This window comes from Schistocerca cancellata, chromosome 3, assembly GCF_023864275.1.
Source record: "Schistocerca cancellata isolate TAMUIC-IGC-003103 chromosome 3, iqSchCanc2.1, whole genome shotgun sequence".
In the NCBI taxonomy this organism is placed as follows: domain Eukaryota; kingdom Metazoa; phylum Arthropoda; class Insecta; order Orthoptera; family Acrididae; genus Schistocerca; species Schistocerca cancellata.
This window is the reverse complement of record NC_064628.1, coordinates 406,393,580-406,408,891: the sequence shown is the minus strand read 5'-3', so window position 1 is coordinate 406,408,891 and position 15,312 is coordinate 406,393,580. Positions and strand designations below refer to the sequence as shown.

General features: G+C 42.5%; 1 protein-coding gene across 1 annotated transcript in view; it reads right to left on the bottom strand.

The window, feature by feature from the left end:
• The window catches only part of LOC126176339 (uncharacterized), a 337,183-nt gene that overhangs the window by 77,592 nt on the left and 244,279 nt on the right, over positions 1–15,312 (bottom strand). The window lies entirely within an intron of this gene.

Sequence of the window (15,312 nt, the reverse complement as noted above, 5' to 3'; positions counted from 1 at the left end):
TACCTCCGGTACTGGTATCATAGGTACACGACTTTCGGGAGCTCTTCTAACACAGCGATTCGCAGAAGCTATCAATCGTTTGACAGTAGTCATGACTATTCCCAGCTGCTTGCGAACATCAACTAACTCATCCCCTGTTTGAGAACAGCATCCACAGTGGGACTGTATTTTGGCTGGCGCAAAGTATTACAACGCAAGTAAAATGCAACTTTAAATTAAGCCTGCTGATAATATTTTATTAATTTTTTGTGCTAAAAGGTTGCTAATTCCCTGTAAGAATTGAAGCTAAACCTGGATGACTGGAAAGGGAATTTCACCTTCATCCTTCCAAATGCGAGTCCAATGTGCGAACTATTGCGTCACCATTTCTACTTGATCCTCTGCTCTCTTCACTATTTCAGCTCTCAAAGTACTCATTCACTATATTCGAAGTGAAAGTGCAGTCGAGGATTCTGTAGCAAACTGAAGTTAGGGATGTTAGTCTGTAGTTCTGTGGGTGCGTTCTTTTACCCTTCTCACGTACATGAGTCAAATGGCTCTGAGCACTATGGGACTTAACTTCTGAGGTCATCAGTCCCCTAGAACTTAGAACTACTTAAACCTAACTAACCTAAGGACATCACACACATACATGCCCCAGGCAGGATTCAAACCTGCAACCGTAGCGGTCGCGCGGTTCCTGACTGTAGTGCCTAGAACCGCTCGGCCACTCCGGCCGGCGTACAGGAGTCACCTGTGTCTTTTTCCAGTCGCTTGTAACTTTGTGCTGGGTGACAGATTCTCGATAAATGGAAGGAAATAACGGAAAACCAAAATCTGGATGGCCGTACAGGGATCTGAAGCTTCATCCTCCAAATGCGAATCCAGTGCGCAAACTATTGCGTCACCATGCTCGGTTGTTATCCAAGGATATCTCCGTTTTGTGTACTTGATCCTCTGCTCCCTTCACTATTTCACCTCTCAAAGTACTCAATCATTTTTATTGTACTGCTATCCCCTGTTTGAAACTTCCTGGCAGATTAAAACTGTGTGCCCGACCGAGACTCGAACTCGGGACCTTTGCCTTTCGCGGACCTTTGCCCGCGATGGCAAAGTTCCCGAGTTCGAGTCTCGGTCGGGCACACAGTTTTAATCTGCCAGGAAGTTTCATATCAGCGCACACTCCGCTGTAGAGTGAAAATCTCATTCTGGAAATATCCCCTGTTTAGTCAACCTTCGCATAATACTCCCTCTGAAACTCTCTGAAACCATTGGATCTCACGACTCATTCAGGTGCCTAATTTCCCTCCTCTCAGAAGTTTTTACAGTTTTAATCGGCTGTTCATAACCGTAGTTGAAAAGGTAAACATTCAATTACAGCATTTATAGATTTAAGGAAATCGATTGATCGAACAGACCACGGTGCATCGCCGATTCATAGCGTCTGAAAGCCATAATGTTTCGGCGATCAGACATTCCGCCATAGTCAGGTGCGTTTATGAAGTGAGCTCCAGGGGACGCGCGGCCGACTGATGTCCCCCACCCCGTGCACCCCCGCGGCTGCACACCGGCTGTCGGCGTCTGCGATAACGTTGAAGTAACGCCTCTGTCCACCCTCGTCGCCAGATCGTTTCGTTCCTTTAGAGCCTTCTTAACTAAACTCAGTGCTCGTTCCCAAGCCTTTCTAAGATTATAGCCGTAATCTAGATTGATGAAATCGTCCCTGGTGTGAATTTCTATGGCCTCTCTAACGACATTGTCCCACTATTTGTAAGTCGTACCCATATCCTGGTGCGTTCGTACTCCATCGCGTGATTCTCGGGCAAACAGTGCTCTGAGACCGCCGACTTGTTGGGTACATCGGTCGAACGTGCTTCTGAAGTCTTTTCAACGATCTTCGACGGTGCGCTCAGACTGTGCAAAATATATACCTTTCCATGTCCACCTGGGTGGTAATGCGCTCGCCTCCCATGCAAGCGAGCCCAGGTTCGATTCCCTGCTGGGTTGCAGATTTTCTCCGCTGAGGAACTTGGTGTTGTGTTGTCCTCATCATCATTTAATCCTTATCACTGGCGCGCAAGTCGTTCAGTGTGACGTCGAATGAAATAAGACTTGCAGTTGGCGGCCGAACTTCCCCGAATAGAGGCCTCCCAGCCAACGATGTCATACGATCATTTCATTTCCATTTATATCTTTCCATATTGACATGGCATCGTATATGCCGGCCTTCCGCAAACCGAGATCATCTTTGGCGCTCATTAAGTGGACAAAAGAAAGTTTTTACCCGGTCCTTCTTCAATATGTGTCCGATTTTTCCCAATAGTGTGCCAGTGTACAGCATAAAGGCAATGTCTGCCTGTTCCTCCGTGACTTCTTCCAGTCTCCACTGGCTGTACTATTGATGTGGGTAAGCGTTTTTTCGGAATACAGTTCTGAGGTGTTCCAGCTCCTGGAAAAGACTCTCTGCATCTGAAATGGCGCGTGCCCTGTGTACTAATGTTTTTGTACCCTATTCCTCTGCGAGAGGTAGCTGCAGCTGCCTCCATGCAAGTACGGGTCAGTGTGCGCTTTCGTCCTGTACACACCGTGGTCCAGGGTACCATGAGCTGTTCTCTTGACTACGACGTCCCTCAATGGCAGTCTTCCTTTTGCTTCGATCTCCATAGTGAGTTTGATTTTGGTATGTATGGAGTTCAAAAGTGTAAGGAAGGCAGAGAGTATCCCCCTTCCATGAGGTCCGACGACAAACGTGTCATACACATAACAGAAAAAAATACATGGGTTTCCCTTTGGATGACGCCAGGCTGGTTGGTTGGTTTGGAGAACAAAGGGACCAAACAACAGGGTCATCAGTCCCTTTCTCCTCACGCAAATATTCTCAAGATAAAACAGCTCTCAAAATTAGTTTGGGAAAGTAATAGGGCCTAAAAGTAATAGGGAACCACACCGAACGAGAAAACGCACGAAGCGATCAAAAAAGGGGAAAACGTATACCACAAGGAAAAGTAGAGGAAGATATTAAAATCATAGAGCAGATGGCCTGGGCTGGCTGAGCACAAGAATAAAAAAGGATGAGCCAACCACTCTGCAACACACTAAAATGTCCAACCTAAAAGACAAGCCGAGATGGACACACGTAAGGAAAAGACGAATGCCAAGACAAACAAAATGCAAAGAAAGAGTGACGAAGAGAAAAATGGAGGTAGATGACGTCAGGACTTCCTCCTCATTCTCCACCGAATACAAATTCGGGACCACAGACGAGAGTGGGCTGCCCATTGCGACTCCTTCGGTTTGTCCATAGTATTGTCCATTAAACAGAATGTGGTGTCACCGCCAGACACCACACTTGCTAGGTGGTAGCCTTTAAATCGGCCGCGGTCCGTTAGTATACGTCGGACCCGCGTATCGCCACTATCAGTGATTGCAGACCGAGCGCCGCCACACGGCAGGTCTAGAGAGTCTTCCTAGCACTCGCCCCAGTTGTACAGCCGACTTTGCTAGCGATGGTTCACTGACAAATTACGCTCTCATTTGCCGAGACGATAGTTAGCATAGCCTTCAGCTACGTCATTTGCTACGACCTAGCAAGGCGCCATTACCAGTTACTATTGATGCTGTAAAACATGTACCGTCAAGAGCGATGTTCACCAATTATGGATTAAAGTTAAGTATTCCAGAAGGTACGTAGGTTTTTTTGCTAGTCTCAATTCCTTGTCCTGTTCCAGACCTCACGCCAGCCTGCGTGAGTTTAAACGCGTGACTTTCGGCTTCCTTGTAGTGGGTTGGCTGACTTGCCAATCCACAACACAGAAAATATGTGAAGGTCCTGAGAAGCCTGAAAACGTCGTTGGTCATCTCGTCAAATATGACAGTGTTACTGGACTACACTCTTTCAAAATCTGAGCTTGCAAGGGTAAAATGCAGGAAGCGAAAAGTTATCTACTCTACAGAAAGCATCCTGCACTTATGAGACTCACTGTTCTTCAAAGACAAGAAATATCTGACAAGGGTGTGAAATAGGATTGTAGCCTCTCCCTGATGGTATTCAGTCTTACATAGAGCAAGCGGCATAGGAAACTGTGCAAAAATTTGGAAAGGGTGTTAAATTTCAGGGAGAAGAAATAAAAATTTTGAGATTGGCCAATGACATGGTGATTTGTCAGAGACAGTAAATGACTTGCAAGAGAAATTGAGCAGAATGGATTCTGTTTTGAAGACAGGTTACAAAACGAATATCGACCAAGGTAAAACAAGGCAATAGGATGTAATCAGATAAAATATGGTGGTGCTGATGGAGTAAGATGAGTAAATGAGACATGAAAATTAGGCCAGTTTTTGTTATTTGGGCAGTAAAATAATTGACGATGGTCAAAGGCGAGGGGATAAAAATGCAGACCGGCAGTAACAAGAAAAGCATTTTCGAAGATGAGAAATTCCTTAACATCAAATATAAATTTAAACGTTAGGAAGTCTTCCCTGAAGGTATTTGCATGGAGTGCAATCTTATATGCAGCCCAGACAAGAATGGTATAGAAGCTTTTGAAATATGGTGCTACAGAATGATGTTGGAAGTTACTTAGATAGATCGAATCACGGATGAGGAGGCACTGAAATGAATTGGGGAGAAAAGAAATTTATGGCTCGGCTTGACTAAAATAACGACTCAATGGGACACATCCTGAGTCACCATGGTACAGTTGACTTCGTAATGTAGAGACGTTGGGGAGGGGGAAGGGTGGCAGGGTGAAACTATTGAAGAAGACAAAGCATTCTGTGAGTATAAAATCATCCCTGGTTGCCTGCAACAATTTCATCTCCCGTTTCGTCTTCGTGTCAAGTGACTCCCTCCTATTTCTTCCTTTTACTATTTGGGATCCCTTGTTCCAGTTTTTTCATACCCCTTCAGCTGTATATTTTAGGCTGTCTTCCTTTTCATTAGCTCCTTAGTGTCCTGATTTAGGGTTTCCGTTACTTCCCCAAATTGTTCAAGGCACATACAGGGATTGTTCCTTTTGGAGGGTAAGACAGATTTCCTTCGTCACCTTTGAATCAGACCGAGCTTGTGTTCCATCCCCAATGACCCTGACGTCGATGAGACGTTAAACCCTGATCTTCTTTCCTACCTAAGTGTGCTGGGTAATTACTAATATAAAAATTGGAGCTTCACCCTCCTCAGGTAATGGCTCCCGTAACTGAGTGTCTTGAACCTTAAACCTCGCAAAACCATTTTCATAATTTTCGTTATTGTCTTCCTCTAAATCGCTATCCCTTTTTATATCAGTAACACAATCGGACTTTTATTCACCTTCATGAATAATACACCACTTATTACGCCAATTTTTATTTTTCTCTCATGTTCCTTCCTCTATAATACTTAATTCTTCATTTATGTTTTTCAGATTTTCGTCTTCTAAGATTTCTTCACAGTTCACTCCATTTCTATTCCCCATTGCCTTGCAGTAATTACTTACCATTTGTTTACATCGGAAGCAATAGCCTCTAATTTGTCTGGGCTCTATCTTTTTCATCCCATGAGTAAAATATACTTTCAATTAGTCTATTTACAGTAATTAGGTTCTTACTTTCTTTTAATTCACGTACGCCGTATATCAACAATATTATCTTCTGCTATATTTTTAATACTTGCAATGTCGTCCTTAATTAAATTCTCTTGCTCTTATAAAATTTTCATCACAAGGATATACTTTTGAGATAGTAATCCCTCTTCTTGTATCAGCATCATCACCATGTGTGCCGAGTTCTGATACTGCATCCCAGATTCTCGACATCCCTCATAACCTTCACATCTACGAAGGGTAGCTGTTGGTCCTTTTCTGCCTCCGTTGTAAATTTTATGTTGCCTTGGAGACTGTTGTAATGTCTTAAGAAGCCACTGAGCCGTTCCTCACTATGGTTCAACACAACAAAGGTGTCGTCAACATACCTGCACACCCCTTCGGTTTACTAGATGCGAAATCCAGAGCCTAAATTTTGAAACGTTCCGAGGAAACATTAGCCATCACTGGGCTGACTGAAATGCCCATGGAGGTGACTTACAGATGGTCGTAAAAATCGCCATTCCACAGAAATAGCCGAAGGTAAGACTTTCATGAAAGAGCCTGCTGACGTTATCGGGAAAGTGGAGCCAACATACTCCAAAGAATCACTGAAAGAGTGTTTGATAATAAAGAGCAACATCAAAACTGACCAAGACGTCGTTTGGCACAAGTTATAGTTTCTTCAGCTTCTTAATGAAATGCCCAGTGTCTTTTATGTATGTGTCGGTCTCTCCCGCAGGTGGCTGTAACAGGGTGGCCACATGTTTCCCCATTTTATAGGAAAAGAGTTCAGTAGCTAATACAACAAATTTTCACCTCTGCCAGTTTCGGCTGAGAAATTGCAGGAGTTTTGAGACATCGTAGTACATTCCCACTTCAGCCGCTATAGTCTAATAAAGTTCCGGCAGAAGGTGGCACCATACATAGCCTTAAAAAGGCGTCAGTAACAGAAGTGCCTTCCAAGCAGTGAGCTGTCATTTAGTTTCTTTTGGAAGGAAAGCACAGCATCGCAGATATTCGTAGGTGCTTGTAGAATGACAATGAACAAAAGCGAGGTGAATCGTTGGGAGAACAAGGTTGATATCCCATGTGCCAGTTGACTGCACACTATTGTGAGTCCTTCAATGGTGGAACATGTGGAGATTCTCATTTGAGATGATCAACAGATCACAGTCACACATATCACTGCACAACTAGATGTCTCGGTTAATACTGTTGACACACAAGTCAACCATTTTGGGTACTCAAAGGTATGTGCCCGCTGGGTTCCTCGACACATAACAGAAGATCATAAAGGGCAAGGAAGGACCCTCTGTGGGGAAGTGCTTGCCTGTTACGGTGCTGAAAGTGACAATTTTTTGTCGAAGACTGTCACAGGCGATTAAACATGGGTTCACCAATTAGAACCAGAAAGAAATCTAAAGAGAAAGTTCAAAGCCACTCTCTCAGCTGGTAATGTCATGATGACAGTCTTCTGGGACTTTGAAGGGATTATTCTGTGGGAAACAGTATGTTGATTAAGGGGGAGGGTATTGATGAAGCAAAATTTTGGCTCCAACGTCGACCAGTAGATTGGTACCATGCGGGCATACAGGCCCTCCCAACAAGATGGCATAGAGCCTTCATACTGAACAGGCATCAGTTGAAAAATGGGGTTTTCTAGCCAAAAGAGTGGGGAATATTATGGTGTATTGGAATCCTGAATGAAACCAACCTGCTTTCAGAAAAGAAATGTGTAGTATTACTTATTGAATGCTCCCCATACATCGGTGAGCCATGAGTACTCACAGTTGGTCTTAGGGGAATATTATGTTTAAGAATTTTTGGTAACCCAAACAGTTGAGCAATGTAGGGCTTCTGTGACGTTCAGGTTCCGCTATACCTCCGCCAAGTGAGAAGATACCTTGGTTAACCAATTAGTATTCCCTGTGATCTACTGAAATGGATCTGTGCTTAGCTTTTGATACATCATCACATCTAACAGTGGCTGAATGTTCTCCTCGAAATCTTCAGTATTCATTAAAAGTGTCACATTTCTTGGTGCAGCAATCACGTTCGTTTCGCATGCTCGTATGAGTGAAGCAGTCGATGTTATCCTAGCCATCTGGATGCATGTTGCCACTTAGCTGATAGAAAATGTCGAAAAGTTGCTGGTCGGTTCTAACAAATCTCTACATTATGCATGAATTCGATCATGAAGAAAAGCTCTTTGCATGCTGTCTTAGATACGACTTGCCTCGCCATTGGTGATTAAGCGCTTACGTTTCATAAACATTGGTGTGGCCCCTTCATCCCAGCATCATGACTGAAAGGTGTGGGAAGCCAGAAAGTTGGTTTCCTTCTTCTATCACTGGTCATGGCGTTGGTGCAGTCTTGAAATCTCCTCCTCGTAGATGTGTAACACAAAATTATCGAGGCTTTTGTGGCCACTTCTTGATAAACTACTTCTTGGCTTCTGCCATGGGTTCTTCGGCCAAGGTTTCTTTGGTGTTTTTTTCTGATGTTTCACCAGCACGAGTGGCTGTCATTGTGTCTCACATCGGCAAAGGACAAAGGGAACCCACTTGCAGTGTAAGGGATATACCACAATACCAGAACGTGTGGAAAAATCTATGCTGAAACAGGTGGATGATCAATCAACACCATGATCACCAAACAAAATTGCAGGATGGGACAGGTAGAGATATGGGCCCTGCCCGAGCGTGCACTGCGTGAGACCGACCACGTAATAAAATTCATTAAAACGGTAGTTCTTGCTGTGGAGAAAAGCTACCACGCCTACTTTTAGGCAAGACCTAAAAATACACAACAAGAAACAGGGAAGACTCAGGGTGAAAGGATCCTGGATTCTCAAGCTACAGTCTGTCAACAAGTCGCCACGAAGGCTTCAATAATTCAGAACAGAGATAGTGTAAATTAATTAATACAAAACCAACATAGATAAATAGAGTGACAGATGGTACCTTTGTGTATTAAATGGTATGAAAGTGAATGTGGTCTGTAGTTTTATCTCTGCTGTATGTCAGAAATTAATTCTTATTGAGTTAAAAACCTTGATCACGCTTTCTGACGAGTAGTGTGGACACTAGGTAACCTTTACTGATTGGCCACCATGTCAGCTTCATTATATCACAGATCGAACCATCGAACCGAAAGGAACATCAAGGAACTGCATTTGGAGAACCAAAGATTCCAAACATTGATAGTGTAAAAATTATTACGCCAAATATATGTGAGAAAGCAAGAATAATGTCAACGACTTACCTTACATCAGACAACAGAAAACCAATCAACGTTTACCGAAAAGTTACAGAACAAGTTTCCTCTGTCATACTCTCTGACAAGTGTGGTGGTGCAAATTGGAACTAGATTTTACCACAGCTCGACAGGCACCAACATTCTTCACGGTCGAACACATGCAACGACCACTTTTCCTACCTTGGCACTTAATCCCAGCTACCCCTATTTCTCTTCCTTTACACATCCCTGTTTCAGTATTTCTTCTGATTCTGCGGTGGCTCCATCTCCAAAATCTTTTTAATAACTTTTTCTTCCAAATTCTTCTCTGTTGCGTTTCTTGGATACTTCCTTCCCTTGGCCATTACATTTTCAACCTTCTTTATAATCTCCATGTCTCCCACATCATCCATAAAACCATCGTGGTCAAAAGTTAAGTTGTATCACTCACATCCATCTGCCCTCTAATTGGTTTTTCCAAAAGTCTTTATACATCGTCACAATTTTACCCCATATCAAACACTACTATACTGTTATTACAAAGTGACGTTCAGCACACGTGATCTAGGAGTAACGTCATTGATTAGTAATCAAAACTTCCTCGGTTCAGGGTTCGAACCCCGCCACTGCTAAAATTTTGAATAAAAATTGTCAGTAATGGCGGTTGAAGACTTCTGGCATAAGATTCACCCTACTTCAGCCAACAGGGGGCGAAAGAGAGGACAGCGGTTCAGGGTTGCCTTTTGCCCTTAGGGTGGGAAACTCCCCCTAAAGGCGGAAGAATCAGCAACGACCAAAGGCATGGGGATTCAAAAGGCAATGAAAACCACTGTATGCGCCTGTTACTGAAAAACTGTCATGATGATATCTCCATTGCAAAAGATTCTGGAATAGTCCCCCATTCGTATCTTCGGGTGGGGACTGCCAATGGGGAGGTAACAATCGGAAAAGATTGAACAAGCAACGAAAGGACAGCTTTCTACGAGTCAAGGCATAGAACGTCAGAAGTTTAATCGTGATAGGGAAGCTGGAAAATCTGAAAAGGGAAATGCTAAGGCTCAGTCTAGATTCAGTTTAAGTCAGTGAAGCTAAATGGAAAGAAGACAATGATTTCCGGTCGGATGAGTACGGAGTAGTATCAACAGCAGCAGAAAATGATAAAAAGGAGTGAAATTCGGAAGGTAGGGCAGAGAGTGAGTTCCTATGATCAGTTCAGTGATAGGGTCGTTCTCATCAGAATAGGCAGCAAACCAACATCGAAAGCAATCTGATGATGAAGAGAGAGAGAAACTACATGAGGATATGAACGTGTAATTCAGTACGTAAAAGGAGACGAAAATCTAATTGTCATGGGGGATTGAAATGCGGTTGTAGGGGAAGGAATGAAATAAAGGTTTACTGGAAAATATGGGCTTCGTACTAGGAATAGAGAGGAGAAGGCCTGATTAAGTTCTGCAATAACTTTCAGCTAATAATAGGGAAAACGCTGTCCAAGAAACACAAGAGGAGGAGGTGCACTTGGAAAAGGCCGGGAGATACGGAAAGCTTTCAGTTAGGTCATATCATCGTCAGGTACACATTCTGAAGTCAGATGCTGGACTGTAAGGCTTACCCAAGAGCAGATATAGACTCAGATCACAATTTAATAGTGATGAAGAGTAAGCTGAAGTTTAAGAGATTGGTCAGTAACAAAAAGGAAGTGGGATATGTAGGTACTAAGAAATGAGGAGATAAAGCATGAAGTTCTCCAAGGCTATAGATACTGCCATAAGGAACATTTCAACAGGCAGTTTACTTGAACAGGAATGGACATCTCTGAAAAGAGCAGTCACAGAAGCTGGAAGGAGGAACATTACAAAGAAGGTAACTGCGAAGAAAGCATGGATAACAGAAGAAATACTCCAGTTGATCGATGAAATGAGGAAGTACAGATTCATTGAACATCAGAAATACAGAGATACGAGCATTTTGGAAATGAAATGAATAAGAAATGTAGTGAAGATAAGGCGAAATGGCTGCATAAAGGATGTGAAGAAATCGGAAAGGAAGTGATTGTTGGGAGGACAGACTCAGCAAATAGGAAAGTCAAAACAACCTTCGGTGAATTTTAAGTAAGGGTGGTAATATTAGGACTGCAATAGGAATTCCACTACTAAATGCAGAGGAGAGATCTGGTAGGCGGAACGAGTACATTGAAGAGCTCTATGAGGTGGAAGTCTTGTTTGATGATGTGAGCATGTGACAGACCAGGAGACAGGAATATATATAGAAGAGACAGGCGATCCAGTCTTAGAATCAGAACCTGAAATAGCTCTGAAAGATTTAAGATCAAATAAGGCAAAAGGAATAGGTGACATTCCATTGCAATTCCTAAAATCGTTGAGGGAAGTGGCAACAAACCCACTATTCACGTCAGCGTGTAGAATAGTTGAAACTGGCGATATACCATCATCCACACAATTTCGAAGACTGCAAGACCTTACAAGAGGGAGAATTATTGCACAGTCACCTTAACGGCTCATGCATCCAAGTTGCTCAGAAGAATAATATACAGAAGAAAAGAAAATTGAAGATGTATTAAACGCCGATCAGTTAGATTCTGACGTTGCGGTTGATAACGGAAGCAAGACTAAAAAAAATCAAGAAACGTACATAACATTTGTCGACCTGTGAAACGCGTTCGACAATGTCAAATGGTGCAAGATGTTCGAAATTCTGAGAAAAATAGGAACAACCTGTAGGGGAAGACGGGTATTATACAATATGTACTAGAGCCAAGAGGGAGCAATAAGAGCGGAAGACCAAGACCGAAGTGTTCGGATTAAGGAGGGTGTAAGATGAAAGCATATCAATGATAAGATTCGTTGATGACATTGCTCTCCTTAGTGAAGCTGAAGTAGAAAAACAGGATCTACCGAATTCAATGAACTGTCTAAAGTGTACGTTTATGTGTTGAGGGTAAAAGGAAGAAAGACGAAAGTAATGAGACGTAGGAGAAATGAGGATAGCGAGAAACTTAACATTAGGATTGGAAATCACTACGTAGATGAAGTTAAGGCATTCTGCTACCTAAGCAGTAAAATAACCCATGACAGCCAGAGCAAGAAGAAATGAAAAGCGGACTATCACTAGCATAAACCGCATACCTGGTGAAGAGAAGTTTACTAGTATCAAACATAAGTCTTCATTTGACCAAAACACTCCTGAAAATGTACGTTTTGAGCACAGCATTGTATGTTAATGAAACATTGACTGTAGGAAAACCGGAACAAAAGAGAATCGAAGTATTTGCGATGTGGTGCTACAGAAGAATGTTGAAAATTAGGTGGACGGATTAGGTAAGGAACGAGGAGGCTCTCCGCAGAATCGGAGAAGAAAGAAATATAGAAAAATATTGATATGAAGAAGGGGCAGGACGGTAGGGCATATTTTAAGAAGACATCAGGGATTAACTTCCATGGTACTAGAGGTAGCTGTAGAGCATAAAACTGCAGAGAAAGACAGAAATTGGAATATATTCAAAGACTGGAATATATTCAATCTCGCAACTGCTACTTTCTGAGGGCAACACAAATGCCACAACCTCCGTTGTCAATATCTCGCGCTATTTATAGATAAAACTTTACTCTCCCTGATATAATCATAATATGACATTTTAATTCACATATCTATATGGTAATAATCAGTCTTAATAAAATCTCTGATGCAGGCTACATTTCCTAGGATTTATTGACGTTCTTAGGAGAGCCAGTAATAGCAAAACTATTTCACCTGGTACGCAAAACGTATGATACTGTCGAAATACCTTCAGACATTAAGAAGAATGAAATAATTCCCACCCGAAAGAAATCTGGTATGACACGTATGAATATAACCGAACTATTAGTTCAGTGAGTCATGGTTCCGAAATGTTAACAAAAATTATTTACAGAAGAACGGAACAAATGGCAGAAGCCGACTTCAGAGAAAATCAGTTAGGGTTCGAGTGAAATGTAGCAACATTTGGTGGTAAATTCCTACGGGACCAAACTGCTGAGGTCAACGGTCCCTAGGTTTACACACTACTTAATCTAACTTAAACTTTCTTACGCTAAGGACAACACACTCACCCATGCCCAAGGGAGGACTCGAACGTCCGACTTGGGGAGCCGCACGAAGCGTGACAAGTCGCTTAAGACCGCGTGACTATACCGCGCGGCTGTAGCAACATCTGAGGGAGTACTGACCCGACGAGTTATCTTAGAATGTAGTTTAAAGAAAGGCAATCCTACAGAAGGTAGCAGGAGTAAAATACAGTGAGTGAAAGGCTATTTAGAACCAATACAGAGAACAGATGACAGAAAAGTTGAGGGACATGAGAGGAGAGCACTTGTTTGTAACGTTAGCGTACGTAGACTATTTGGTCGGCCGCCTAGAACTGGTACAGGGTGCGAATCCGATAGAACGACGCCGTCGGGCGGGTCGCCACGACTGCTCCAGACGGGCCACGTGCGTCAGCGAAGGACCGGAAATGCGGGAAAATACCGAAGCTGGGAATCTGGACGGCTGTTACTCGCAAGTCCTTTGTGCAGCAGATGCTCCAGGAAATGGCGGAGGCTCAGACCATCTCATAGACGGCCAATTCACAACTCTTTGAGTTTCGTCAATAACCCACATCAAACATTAAAGCAAATCTGAATTCATTTGCGATGTCAGAAAAATAAGGCGCGTCCAATGACACAGCAATATTTCAATGTCTTGAAATGTACAGAAGTTACGGTACAATGATAATTTTTACTTTCTGGACCGTCTGACTACAACTGAATGAAACACAATTTTCGTGCCATACGCGTTTCGCTTTTATTTTCTGCAAGACATCTTCAGTGGCCTGGAATATGTACATATTTTTGCTATTTAGATTACATTTTGATCAATGTACCTATACGTTACAAACAGTTCTGGTGGTTGGTTTTTGCTATTATGTATTAATATTTTGAGCTGTCAAACTGCCTATTGGCTTCTGTCTCGGGTTCTTCGGCCGACGTTTATCTAATGATTTTATATTACACGCAACTGAGGAAGATAGGACCGCAAAAGTTGAAGACGTTACTACAGAAGTTATTATCTCACAGCGAATATACATTTCCACAATGACCCTCTGAATTAACAACTTTCAATCGCTTCATGCGACCTCTACAAACAATATCCCAGGTGATACCATTGCACTACAGCTGTCATCCCTAAAAGCTATGTATCTGTATCCATTTTATTTATTGATTCATGACATCTTTTTTATCGCTTACATTATCAAATGTTTGTGAGAACGTCCTATTCTCCACACTTCACAGCAAATGAATACAGCATCATTACCTCATATTTTGTCATACTTGTGTATTTAATTACTGAACGATTTGGTATTTTCCCAGTAACTTCATTTAAATGTTGATGCAAGCGTCTACTGAAAAGTTATGCTAATTTAAAAGTGGTCAATCGCATGTGTTAGGGGCACCTCAACTGAACTAAGAACCAAAAGTCCCCTCTGCCAAGAAGGCATAAATAATTGTTTCAGTAACATTTAGCAATAATCTGCAGTCACTTAACGTGAGCGCACTAGCGCAAGAATACTGGTTTATTTATTTATGAACCAAGTGGTACTGATATTTATTGTAAATTGTCTGAATGTGGCCGAATATTTACAACATTTCTTTCATTTCAATATTTTTATAATAAACCAGTTTAGTGCAGGGAAGTGGTCAAGTGAGTCAAACCGTGTCTATAGAGTTTGAGAGCGATGTATTTCTGGTGGGGGTGGCCGAGCGGTTCTAGGCGCTACAGTCTGGAACCGCGCGACCGCTACGGTCGCAGGTTCGAATCCTGCCTCGGGCATGGATGTGTGTGATGTCCTTAGGTTAGTTAGGTTTAAGTAGTTCTAAGTTCTAGGGGACTGATGACCTCAGAAGTTAAGTCCCATAGTGCTCAGAGCCATTTTTGTATGGCCTTCGGCCAATGAGATTTGGACAATGGCCGAACACTACGATGTTAAGTGGGGACTGGGACTTATCGAGTGAGGAGCTCAACGGAGCGATCCTGGACACTTTATGTCGAGTGCTTGAAGAAGGCAGACCTGCCTGACGTAACGTGCGTGATTCAGTCGTATAGGTGGCTGGTTATGGGTGGTGAACGGGTGCCACAATATTTTGAGGTGGCTTTATATATCGATAGGTTTGAATGTGCCCGAGAGCAGAACACCAAGTTTTTCCACTAGAATTACAGAACTGAGGATAGAAGATTATTAGTTGCTATTCTTTGTATTGCGCGCGATAATTTGTAAATCATCGCGTTGAATTCTGAACAATTTTGAGCTGGAGGATATTTCGTGTACTGTGACTGCGACATGGACCTAGCTTTCGCGTATCTTTGATGATTATTTAGTTTGAGGACTTTGTTACCATTCTCGTAACGCTCTCACCGTAACTTTAACTGCATTTGAAGAGCATATTTTCTCTTGGTATTTCAACTGAATCTCGTAGGACCACTTCCGTTTATTTGAGATGCC